The following is a 12,372-nucleotide window of genomic DNA, read 5'->3' on the forward strand; positions in this document are numbered from 1 at the left end:
TTAACAATTCCTAATTATGCCCCCAAAGCTATTCAACTGTGCATACTCTTTAAACCAGCAATTCCTTTAATAGGTCTACACCCCAAAGAAATAAAAGAAACAAGAAACGGACTCATATATACAAACATTTTTATAGTTGCTGGTTTTGTGGTGGCAAAGAATTAGAAACTGATAGGGTACCTATCAATTTGGGAATGGCTGATCATATTATATATATATGTATATATATATATATATATATGTGATGGAATACTATGGTTCTAAAGAAATTATGAAGGGGAGGATTTCAGAGTAACCTGGGAAGATTTGTATGAATTGATGCAGAAGGAAATGAGCAGAACTAGGAGAACATTTTATACAATAATAACAATATTGGAAAGACAATTCTAATCAACATAGTAACCAATCATAATTCAGAGAACTTATGAAAAAAACATGTTACCCACCTTCAGATAGAAAGGCAAAGGAATCAGGGTTTCAGATTGATGTATACATTTTCTGGACATGGCTAATGTGGGAATTTGTTTTGCTTGATTAGACATATTTGTAATAGGTTTTGTTTTCTTGCTTTCTCATTGGGTGCAGGGAGAGATGGGAGAGAGAGAATTCAGAACTTTTAAAAAAATTATTATTGGATGGGGGCTTATAAGCAATATTGTTTAGAAGCCACAGCCCCTCAGGGCTGCCTCCAGAACCCTGAGGGGAATAGTAATCAGCTTCTCTCTGGGGACCCAGTGTGCCAAAACATTGGAAGGATTGGGAGATCAGAACATGTGTACTATACCTCACTGACCTAATTTTATTTTTTTACAGGATTACTAAACTTGCAGATGAGAGGAATTCTGTGTTCATTATTTACTTAGATTTTAGTAAAGCTTTTAATAAAGTATCTGATACTGTTGCCTTGGAGAAGATGGAGAAATACAGATTAGATGAGGCCATAGTCAGATGGTTTCAGAAGAGGTTGTCCTGATTTTCCAAAAAGGAATGTGAAAGAAGTCTACAGATTATGGGCCAGTGAGCTCGACTTCAATTCCTGGCAGTGACCATCTAGATAAGGAAGTAGTGATGACTGAAAGAAGTCAAGGAAGATGAGGCATAGTTCCTTTTTTAAATAAAGTTACTAAACTGGAAATGTCATACAGATAAGAGTTTGCCTACCTTTTAGCTAAGCACTTAACAAGATGTCTCATGTTGTTCTTGTGGAAAAGCTGGAGAGAACTAGACTGGTCCATGGTACAATTAGGCAGATCTAGATCTAATTGACCATCTGCACTAATGATTTGATGCCAACTTGGAAGGAGGCCTCCCATGGAGGATCCCAGGCATTTGGGCTGGACTCTGTACTGTTTGGCATTTTTACCAACAGCTTAATGGATTGAGCCCCCATTTCAGTATGGTTCTCCGACTGTTAGCTGGAAGTGACCAGTGACCCAATTCCATTGAACCGGGTCAACAGCCTGAGAAACTAACAGAGAATGGGAATATGCCAAGCATAGCCAGCAGAGGGGGTCAAGGTTAGCCAAGTTTTAGAAATTTCAAGTTCTTTCTCCTGAAGGGATATGCGATCCACGGGGCCAGAGTGGGGGGCCTGTGCAGTCAGCCTCAGTGAACAAAGGCTTCTGAATTTCTAAAGGGGAATGGAATCCAAGAATAGGTCAGTAAACTCCAGTGGTTCCCTAATAGCTCCAGGATCAGATATAAAATCCTGTTTGGCATTCAAAGAACTCCACAACTGTCCCCTCCTGATGTTCTGGTACTGGAGTCCTCCTCCTGGATTCTGCAGCCAAATGACACTGACCTTCTGGTTATTATTCCTGCAAGACCCACCAGGGCTACATTTTCTCTGGCTGGCCTCAGGGAAAGCTAGAATGTTTTCCCTCCTCCCCTTCTGGTTTCCTTCAAAACTCACCTAAAATCCCACCAAAGACAAGAGGCCTTTTCAGGTCCCTCGCCTCCTCCAAACTCTTGTTTGAGACACAGTCCAAAATTTTTTTCCAATTCTTATCATACCCTGAGTCCCTTCAAATATTCCCGAAGACTGCTTGACAAATCTGCAAAGGAGCGTATCTGAGGGACAAGATTCCATGAACCCCCATCATTCCTCAGACACCCAGAGATCATTTGGAAACAAGGCAGAAAAGGGCCAGGTGGAGCAGTTGATGTTTGTCATACCTTCCCTCCTTTCCAGCAGCCACGTCATTGAATCCTCCCCAGAATGGTCTCTTCCCCAGCCATCACTGCAGGTCACCCCACAGGAGCCGGGATTGTAAAAGTTGCTGGCAGGGAATGCTAGAGGCCAAAATTAAGTACTGTAAATACACCTGAAGTAAACTTCTCTTTAAAAGCCCAGCAATACTCAAGGTGGGCTGTGCCCTCGAGCCCAGACAGAGCCCCTTTCATCCCAGAAAGCCCTGGGCAGCGCAAGACCTGAAGTCTGACCAGAGGATTTAGCTTTCCTTGTTGGCTTCTGGTACCCAGGTTATGGTAGGGTGTGAGCTCCCCAAACATGCTGTTTACTCTTGTACCTTGAGATGTACAAAGAAGAAAGCTGAAGGCACTCCTGCTAGCTGGGGCCAGGAATGGCCGCAGCCACCTTATTCTGGTCATCTACGAAGTCCGGCTGGAGTTTGTGAAATAGGCAGGGAAAAGGAGATGGCCAAGGGACCCTCAGAGAACCTGGATGGACATCCCAGGAGAGGCCACAGTTGTGGACCAGGGACTTGGAGCTGACCTTTGAGCTTGGGTAGTACCTTGAAAATTTCAGGCCAGGCTCCCATACACACCCCTGTGCCTCCTCCCCTCCCCCAACAAACACTGAATCCATTTTCATCCTTAGTATCACAATAAACACCCAAGATCTCCCTCGATCCTCACTTTGGAGAATAAAATGAAGTGGACCCACAGCTGCTGCACCTCAGCCACTGTGTGGGCCTCTTCTGCTGGGTACCAGGGGAGAGGTACCAGAGAAGCCTGGAGTGCTTCCCGTGTGACCTAGGGAGCAGCCTTGGGCAAGGCAGGGCCTCAGGGAAGCGCATTCAGCAGCCTGTCTTCACCCTTCCAACTCTAGGGTCCTGCTGTGGTCATCAGTGGGGAGGCCTGCGGTCAGAGCTATCAGTCACTTGGGAACCACCCCCACAAACAGAGGTCATGCTGCTTCCTTCCTCTAGGATAAGAACTCGACCTGATGGCCTTCACTCCAGGCTTTGGCTAAACGAGCTACTTAATTAGATTAGACTAAAAACGGTCAAATATGATGGTGCTAGAAACATGCATCATGGCAGGGCTTCCTTTTCCAGCCTTCCCAGGTGAGAATCCATCTATCCACTCTCAACCCCATCTGCCTCTGGGCCCCAGCTAAGGAATGGGGCAGGGCCAATCAGAGAGGCCTCCTCTCTCCCAGCACTGAGGGAGTAAGGTATAGCCAATTCATGGCAGCTTGTCTAAACATTTTACCAGCTTAATGGATAGTGGTAGGCCTGGAGTCGTGAAGACGAGTTCAAATCGGACCTCAGATACTCACTAGCTGTGTGACCTTGGGCAAATCGTTGCACCCTGTTTGCCTCAGTTTCCCCATCTGTAAAATGACCTAGAAAAGAACACGGCAAACTACTCCAGTATCTTTGCCACAAAAACCCAAAATGGGGTCACAAGGAGTTGGACATGATGAAACTATTGAATTTCTAGAAGTCTTCAGTGATGCTCATGGCTGCCCCAACAGGGCACTGGCTCCCAGTTCCAGACTCTGGCCCTTGCACCTGTCTATCTCTGTGAACCCATCACTAAACCGGAGATGCTGGGCAAACACCTCAAGCCTAATACCCAGCTGACTGCCGGGGGGGGGGCACATAAGTCCAATGCAGACAGTAGTCTGGGACAGGTTGGCTGTTAAGTCTCTCCTTGTCTCTGAATCTCTCCCCTTCAGAAACTGTCTCATCCTCTGCCTAGCATCTTCTTGGAGGCAGGCAGAGGGCAGATGAGGTGATGTCAGGATTGCCAGAGTAAGAGACCAGGGACCACAGTGTCCCTTCTAACTTCATAGGTGTGGATGACTTCTGAAAGGTAGGGAACCTGCCTTCTAGCTTCTGGAATCCTCCATAATTATAGTGACACCTCGTCTAGCCCCCCAATTTAAAAGCAAATACACTTTTAGTAAAGGGAATGTCCTTCAAGCATGTGCTCAGCTTTAGGGAGTAAACGGTCATTGTATGAAGACTGTCTAGCTCAGGTCTGAGTGCATGAGAGATGAACAAATGAATAAACAAATGAACAACAAATGAATGAATCTGGTCCAGTGCTACACTTTATGAGTCAGACTGTCAGCTGCAGTTCTCTCAAAGGAGGAAAGCTGGGGGGAGCTAGGTAGAGTTGGGGGCAGGGGGTGCCAGGAGGTGCCCACCTCCAGGAAGTTGAGCTCAGTTCAGCTTGGCTCGTGTGATCTCCTAGAGCTGACCACCCAGGTCTCTCTCAGGAGCATGGAGTCCCTGGACATCAATGGCTTGCCTGCCTTTGTGATTTTTGCCCAGCCCTCCCAGTTTGGTCAGATGAAACCCATCTTTCTGAGAGGAAGGCTAAGGAGAGATGAAAATCACTTCGCATAGGTTTGATGTTACTGAGTAACTCAGATGGACCCTTGGGAGCTTTGCTGTGTGGGACAAGACCACCACACTCGGGCCAGGCTGACTGTCATCGCTTTGGGAAGGAGACCAGCAGCCTGCTCCACCCCCAACTCAAGGGGTATCCTGAACCTGGTTCAGGGAGAAGGGGCAGAGGGAAGTCTCTAGAATGCCCCAGAAAGCTTCCCCCAAAAGCCCTTTCCTGTTTGATAAGGTCGGTTTGTTTGCTAGGTTTCTTTTGGCTCAGAAACCTCTCGGCTCTAATGGGTCCTTCCTGGGCTCCTTTCTGCCAGGGTAACCTGGGATAGCTCACTTTCTCTCTCTGGGCCTGTTGTCTCCTCAGTGAAATGAAGGTTTAACTAGATAGCTTTAGTTTCTGGTACCTCTCAATGCTGTGATCAGTTACTTCCCTTGTGGTTCCGATTTCCCCATCTGAATCAACAAGATGTATTAAGCCCCTGTGATGTGCCAGAGACTGCTACGTGTCAGGGAAACAGAGGCAAAAAAGAGACAGCCCTTGCCCTCTGGAAGCTGACATTCAAGCAAACCTAGGATGGTTTCTGGAGATGCGGCCACCTGAGCCCAGACTCTCAAAGCAGGCAGGGCAGCCAGAGAGGGAGCCCAGCACACTGCTCCTCATGACTGTTCCCAAGATTGGGGATCTTGAGGACCGGGCTTAGGATTACATTGATTAGGGAACTCCCAGCAACACCTGCTCCATAACTTATGCCCCTTGAGTTAGTGCCTGGGTCAACTCAGAGGTGAAATGGCTTATCAGTATTTTTCAGAGAAAGAACTTGAGCCCAGGGTTTCTTGACTGAATATAAGTGAGATGAGCATTCTATCCACCAAACCATGCTGATTCCTCAAGATCAGACCATCAGCAAGTATTTATTAAGCACCAGGGGCATACTATGAGGGGCTGTGTATACACAGAAGGAAGGCCAGAGGGAAGGTCTACCCTAAAGGGGCTTCCATCCCATTGGGGAAGATGACATATACTTTGAGAAGTCTCTACAAGACACCAACAAAACTGATACTAGCTCACCTTAGAGGGGAGAGTACCAGTCACTGGGGAGACCAGGAAAGGTCCCAGGCTTAGCAAGAAAGCTGGGCTGGGGGGGGAGGCACCAGGAGTCCTTGACCATCCAGATCCTGTTACCAGGGCTGGAAAAGGCCTTAGAGGTCACCCAGTCCAGCCCCTTCATTCGACAGATGGAGAAACTGGGGCCAGGAACTGGCCCAAGGTGACCAAGCTGGTCAGTGCATGGTAGCCCCAGGGGATTCTGGGCTCCCAGTTCTGCTGAGGTCCCCTTAAAGGCCCACGTTGCAGGGCCAGCGGAGCTGAAGGGTTGAGCCACATTGAAAACATTTTATCTCTTTGACTTGTTTACATGTCCAAGTCCCTGTGGTCTGCAGGCAAGACTCAGGGAGTCTTGCGTGTGAGTTGGCAGACCCAAGGGTGGGGGGCATTAAGGCTCTGCTGCTCTTGCTGCCAGGGCCCTCGAGAGTTCTCTGGTTTCATGAAGCCCATCAATGACTCTGGCCCCAGGAACACCTCAGACACAGGGAGTCTGTGGCTCCTGGGCCTTTCGCCACCCTCTCCATCACTGACCGAGCCCCCCCCAATTCCAACAAGGCTTCTAGAGTTAGGGCAAGAAGGGACCTTCCAGGCCACTGGGTCCAATCCCCTCATTTTACAAAGAAAGGGGAAGAGACTTGCCCAGAGTCATGCTGGTAAGTGTCTGAGCGAGGATTTGAATGCAGGTCTTCTCAACTCCAAGTCCAGTGCTTTGCCCAATGTGCCCACACATCCTGAACGGGACAAGTGCTCAGCTACCTCCAGGCAGTGGGCGGCCAATCCCAGCCCCGACTAATGGGTCAAAGACATCCCTCACAGGCTGGATTGCCTGCCGATTGCCTCCTGCTCCCCATGGGGCATCAATCAGTCAATCAACACTTATTGGGCACCTACTATGTACCAGGCACTGTGCTAAGTGTTCAGGACACAAAGAGAGGCAAAGGACAGTCCTTGCCCTCAAGGAGCTTGGGGTAGACAATATGCAAACAAAACTACAAAGCAACCTCTATACAGGATAAACAATCGTAGGGAAGGGAGAAAGCCCTGGAAGGAAAGGGGGATGGGGGAGCTTCCTGTAGAAGGAGGATTTTAGTTGGAACTTGAAGGAAGCCAGGTCAGTGGTCAGAGCAGAGGAGGGAGAGAGTCCAGGCTAGAAGGAATGCCCGGAGCCAAGAGATGGAGGGTCTGGTTCAAGGAACTGTCAGGAGGCCTGAACAGGAGGAAGCCCCAGGCCTGGTCATGCTGGCTTTTCACAATGGTCACTCAGGACCCACTGAGGAAGAGTAACATGTCATGGGAACAGTCAGGGGGGAGGGCTAGAAGCTAGAGGCCTCTTGGGCAGGCCCTGGGGGTTCTGTGGAGTGCTGGTCAGGACAGCATGATGATAAATTGGGCAGGTCTGAAGCTAAAAATGCCAAGTGGTAAACCCCAAGTATACCTCTGGTCTGTCATTACCCGAGCACTCCCGCAGGGCTGGGGAGCCGGTCCCTCCTCCTTGGTCAGCTTTCTCCCAGCCCCAAGACAATCACCATCCCCATTGTAGGCAGGCAGGGTCGGGCCAGGTCACTGGCCCTTACCGCTGGGGGCCTGGGCACCCAAGATGGGAGGAGAGCCAGACAACAAGGTAGGGAAAGAGTTCCTTCCATCTGGTCACATGTGAGGGAGAGCCAAGGGAACAGGTCCTGGGCCTTGAAATCACAGCCTCTGAGAAGTAGGGGCTGGTCTGAGAGTGCTTTGAGGACAGCCCTCTCAGCTGGTGTCCCCCCTCCGGGCATGTCTTGAAAGCCGATTGTTAAAATTTTCAGGAGGTGCATTTACATCTCACAAATTGGACATTGCTACACATCCAGGCTTGATTTACTGTTTTGTTACTGTCTAGACCTAAGACAGAGGTGGAAAGAATGTTAATGAGGCAGATTAAGTTTAAAAGCTTAATTTTTTTTCCTCTGGAGAGATAGATATTAAACACTTATCAGCATACCTCTGTGCCACCTGTCTGCATCCTTCAGGCCAGGCAGCCATGGGAGGAACCCTCCCCTCCCCTCTTAGTGTGGGGGCTCCTTGAGAGCAAGGGCTTTCTGGTGTTTAGCATGGGGGGCATTGACTGGTACATAGTAGGTACACTCTGATTCTGTAACTCCATCTGGCTCTCTCTCTCTCTCTCTCATGGGGAACATGGACTGGCACATAGTAGGTACACTCTGGCTCACCTCCAGCCCTGTAACTCCCCACACTGTTCCTGATTCTGGGGCCGAGAAAGTCAGATCTAGTCAGCCTCCCCCCAGTACCAGCCATCCAGCAGATACCAGGAGCCAGCTCATGAGTCCTTTCTCACCTCCACCCCAGCCTCGGTCTTCTCTGCTTACTCAGTCCCTGGCCTCTTCTCCAGATCATCTATGTCATTCTTCAGCTCTGGCACCCACAAGCCCTGAGCACAGAACTCCAGCTGAGGCATGACCAGGGCAGAGTCCAGGAGACAGAATGTTCTCAACAGGCCAGAGCTTCCAGGTGAATCTAGTAAGATGAAATTTTAATGAGATAAATGCAAAGTAAAAAAGTCAAGGTTCAAAAAGTCAACTTCCAAGCATGAACCATTCCTAAAAGACCTGGGGGGTATTAGCGGACCTCAAGTTTCAATGTGAGCAAATTATGTAATATGGCATGCATTCTTAGGCTCTGAATAGCCAGAGCTCCCAGGACAGAGCCAGAGGAGCTGTCACAGGGAGAATAGGAGGTTGTGAGAGCCCTGAAGCCTCTTGGAAAGCTCAGTAAGCATTGGAGGGAAGAGGCCTCGACAGGGTCCAGATGAGTGGAACTGAGGCAGGAAGCAGAATAAAGTCCCGGGGCCTGGGGTAGGTGTAGAGAGGAGGAAGGACTTGGAGGGGCGGGGCGGGCATGAAGCAACAGAGCTCTAATCCCAGGTCACCCAGTTGGAGCCTTACCATCACATTTCCCTGGGTTAGAAATCCCAAGGGAAGGCAGTGATTTTTCCAATTGAAAAAAGGTCGCATCTCATCTGCCCTCAGGCCCTGTCCAAGGTCCAGGATCTTCTGGCGCCATTTGGGAGAGGAAAAGCGCTTGGAGGGCCAGTGCTGAAGGACTCCTTGTATGGAGTCAGGAGGGACCCTGGGGAAGGCTCTGGGCCTTGGTGTTGGGGGTGGGGACAGGGTGAAGGATAAGCCCCCAGGGTAAAGTAGGAGCTGGGAGGAAGGACAGCAATTAGGGCCGCTCAGTGGAAGGCTGAACACCAGAGCAGGGGCAGAACTGGCCGGTCACTGCTAGCACTGACCCCTGATCTCAGAGTGAATGTGTGAGGGGAAATGGGGGACTCTCAGGGCCCTGGGCCATGATGGCAGCCTGCCAGGGAGAGCTTTCTCCTACACCTTTCCTGAAATGGGCATTTTCTGAGCTCCTCCCACTCCATCAGGGATGGTGTCCCTTCAGGAGGAGAGGTGAGGGATGGGTAGTACTGAGTGATCCAGGGCTAGGACAGACCACATTCCAGGCTCTGTCAGTAGACAGCATATTCTGAGTCCAAAGAGTTCCAGGCTGAACTCCTGTTGCCTAGAACACTCAATGTCCACCCTAGTGAAAGTGGCAGAAAGAGGCAGACACTTCTGCACCTGCTGGGGGGTTTTCTAGATCCTGCTCAGATCTCTGATAAGTGTTACAGCAGCCCTGAGGGCAATGGGCCGGCTGGCTCATTTACAAAGCGGCTGGAGCTGGGATAATGTCATATGTGGCCACATAGGCTGTGGCTCCTGTAGGAGGGGGGCATGGCCCTGGTGACCAGGCTCTGGGGGAGAGAAGGGAGGAACTCTCTCAGGGGGCCCTTGGAGCTTGAGGCAATAATGGTCAGGGTCACAGGGGAGCTTGCTGCAACATCTCCAGATGTTTCCTTCTGGGACCCCCCACCCTCAAGCTCTGTCAAGACAGGAAAAGTGCTGAGGCACAAATGAAATCTCTGCACCGGCGGGAAGAGACTCTTCAGTGAGCCATGGGAGGCAAAGAGTCATCCATGCCCCTCGAGGGTCTTCCAGGCGCACAGCCAGCTCTCTAGGCAGTTGAGCTAGGCTCCCTCTGAGGATCATGAGCCCTGCTGAGTCCGAAGAGAACCTCCCTCCAGGTTCTCGCTCCTCACTTCCCTATGTAGAGTAGTGGGGAAGGGAGGTGAGATTTCACCACTGGCTGGGGTATCTTGCAATGCAGCTCTTGTCCAGCAGAAGATAGATACTGCCCAGCAAGAGGCAGGCACATGGTAAGTCAAGGCATGAGTTTCATGAGCCCCAAGGAGAGAGTTAGCCCTGACCAGGAGTGCAGCTTCAGAGAGGAGCAGACCCCAAACTCCAATTGAGTGACCTGCTCAGAAGAGACTGAGCCCAGGGGAAGCGGCCTGAGGATGCCATAAGAAGGGGGAGGCCAGCAGGGACCCATAGTGCCAGAGATGCATCATCATCTTGGCTGCAGGCATTCTACAAAAGAAAACTCCTTCCCCCACCCTCCCTCTTCCGGACTGGAGGGAGGGTCACTCAGGCTTGAAACCTTGGCATCAGGCAAATGTCATTTCCACCTTCCCCCAGCTCTGGCCCTCATCCCCTCTCTCCTAGGTGGTCTCTACCCCTCCAGGCTTTCCCCCTCCCAAGGCATCCACCACATGCCTGCCAAGGAGAGAAACCTGAAGCTTGGGTCTGACCACGTCACCCCTCCCCCCTCCTCAGAATTCGCCAGTGGCCCTCCAGAACCTCCTATAAAATCCTGTTTGGATTTTCAAGGTTTTTGGTGACCTGATCTCTTCCTGTTTTTCCTGTCTTTTTACACCCTACGCCTTTAGACATTTGATGCTCCAAGTGTGCCAGCCTCCTTGCCAGTCCGGGAACACAATGCCCTGTTACCCATTTTCATGTTGTCCATTCTGAAGAGCTCTACTCTCTCACCTCTCCTTCTGGCTTGCTTCAAAATTCAGCCTTCCATGGGGGTGCTTATCCTTGTCCCCCAGACTTCCCCCCCTAAGGTAACTTTCCATCTACTTTATAGGTATCTTATATATATTTAACTATTTACATTTCATCTCCCCACCAAAATAATATTTTTGAGAGTTGGGAATGTTTTTGCTTAGCACAGTGCCAGGCACATGGCAAGCATTTAATAAATGTTTGCTGACTGACTCTTCCCTGATCACATACTTCACTATGGTGTGTGTTCTGTAGGTGTGTGTCTGCTCTCCTTACTGTGCCAGCTGTGTGTATTTCTGGCAAAGTGTGGCTTGAGTTTCTGGGGGGAACGGTTTGTAACTACTATTTGTGTTAGGCGCTTCAGTAAATGTCTTTACGGTGAGCTAATTGTGTAAACAAATTGCCTACCACACGGAAGCACACCTGTGGGGGCTTGCGAGCTTTGCTCTGCAGTGCAGAATCAGAGTGCCTTGAACCTGGAGTAATCATGCCTCCAGGGGTCCAACCTGCCAATGCTGGGTCCTAAGCCTTGAGGGAAATTCAACAATCAAATGTTTCCAGCTCTTAAATAGGCTTCTTTGAATGGCATAGAGATGGTTAGGGTTTCCCCCATGTTCAAAGAGAGATCACTATGGACTGGTAAAACCAGGGATGGCCTCTTACAAGAGGGGGAACTGAGCAGTCAGGTGTGAAAATCTGTCGAAGGGGGTGGATGGGGGTGGGGCTGGCCTTTCACCACTCCAGGATCCTGCTGGGCACTGTGGCAGGTTAGTACCTCCCTGGTGGGGCCGGCCACCTGAGACCTGCACCTCAGCCTGTGGGTACAGGGCACCCTGGGGCCTCTGGCTGGAGTGGAAGGCTGAGTCCCACTGCGGGCCCTCCACCCTGTTTGGGGCTCTTCTCACCCTCTTCCCAGCTGCCTTCTCAATCTCCCAGGAAGCCAGACTTCCAAGCAGGAGACCTCATCTGCCATGATCACCTCTCCCCCAGGCTGCCTCATTGTTGGCCTCCCTGCTTCATCTGTGCCCCCTCCCATCCCTTCTCTGCTCAGACACCAGAGGGCAGCTTCTCCAATACACCCCGCTTTGCCTGCTTGGCTTCCACTAGTATCTGGCCACAAGACAGGTAGAAGCCTTCTCCCTCCCCTCCAAACTCTGGGATCCCAAAGCTCTGGTCCCCTTCCTGCTCCTCTGACAAGAGTCTCTGGGTATCAGTTCTGGGGATTCTCTTCACCTCCCCCAGCCTCCAACTCTAGGCCCTCCCCCTGATGTTGTCTCCAAGAGCCAAGTGTTGTCTGCATGGTGTCTCCCATAGACCGAGCTCCTTGAGGGCAAGAACTGTATCCTGCCTTTGCATCCCCAGTGCCTGGCATACGGTAGGCACTTCATGGATGGTTTGCTTCTTCCCACTCCGATCCATCCTCCATCCAGCTGACAGGTGGGACCATGTCCTGCACCCCTTTGGGTAACAGCAAAAGCCCTTGACTTCTGTGTGGACCCTCTCCTGCCTTCCACACTGACCAATCCTGGGTGTGAAGGCAAGGGGGAAGGAACAAGGGAACTGATGGCACATCCATGCCAACCCACCTTGGACAACATACCGGCCACATGGCTGTCCAGCCTTTGTTTGAAGAGCCCCAGTAAGAAGGAGCTTACCCCATGTCGAGGTAGACCAGGCCTCTGCTGGACAGCTTTACTGCCACTCACCCTGCCTAGATCCTCCC

Source organism: Phascolarctos cinereus, unplaced genomic scaffold (genome assembly GCF_003287225.1).
Source record: "Phascolarctos cinereus isolate Bilbo 61053 unplaced genomic scaffold, phaCin_HiC Scaffold_7;HRSCAF=346, whole genome shotgun sequence".
Taxonomy (NCBI): Eukaryota; Metazoa; Chordata; class Mammalia; order Diprotodontia; family Phascolarctidae; genus Phascolarctos; species Phascolarctos cinereus.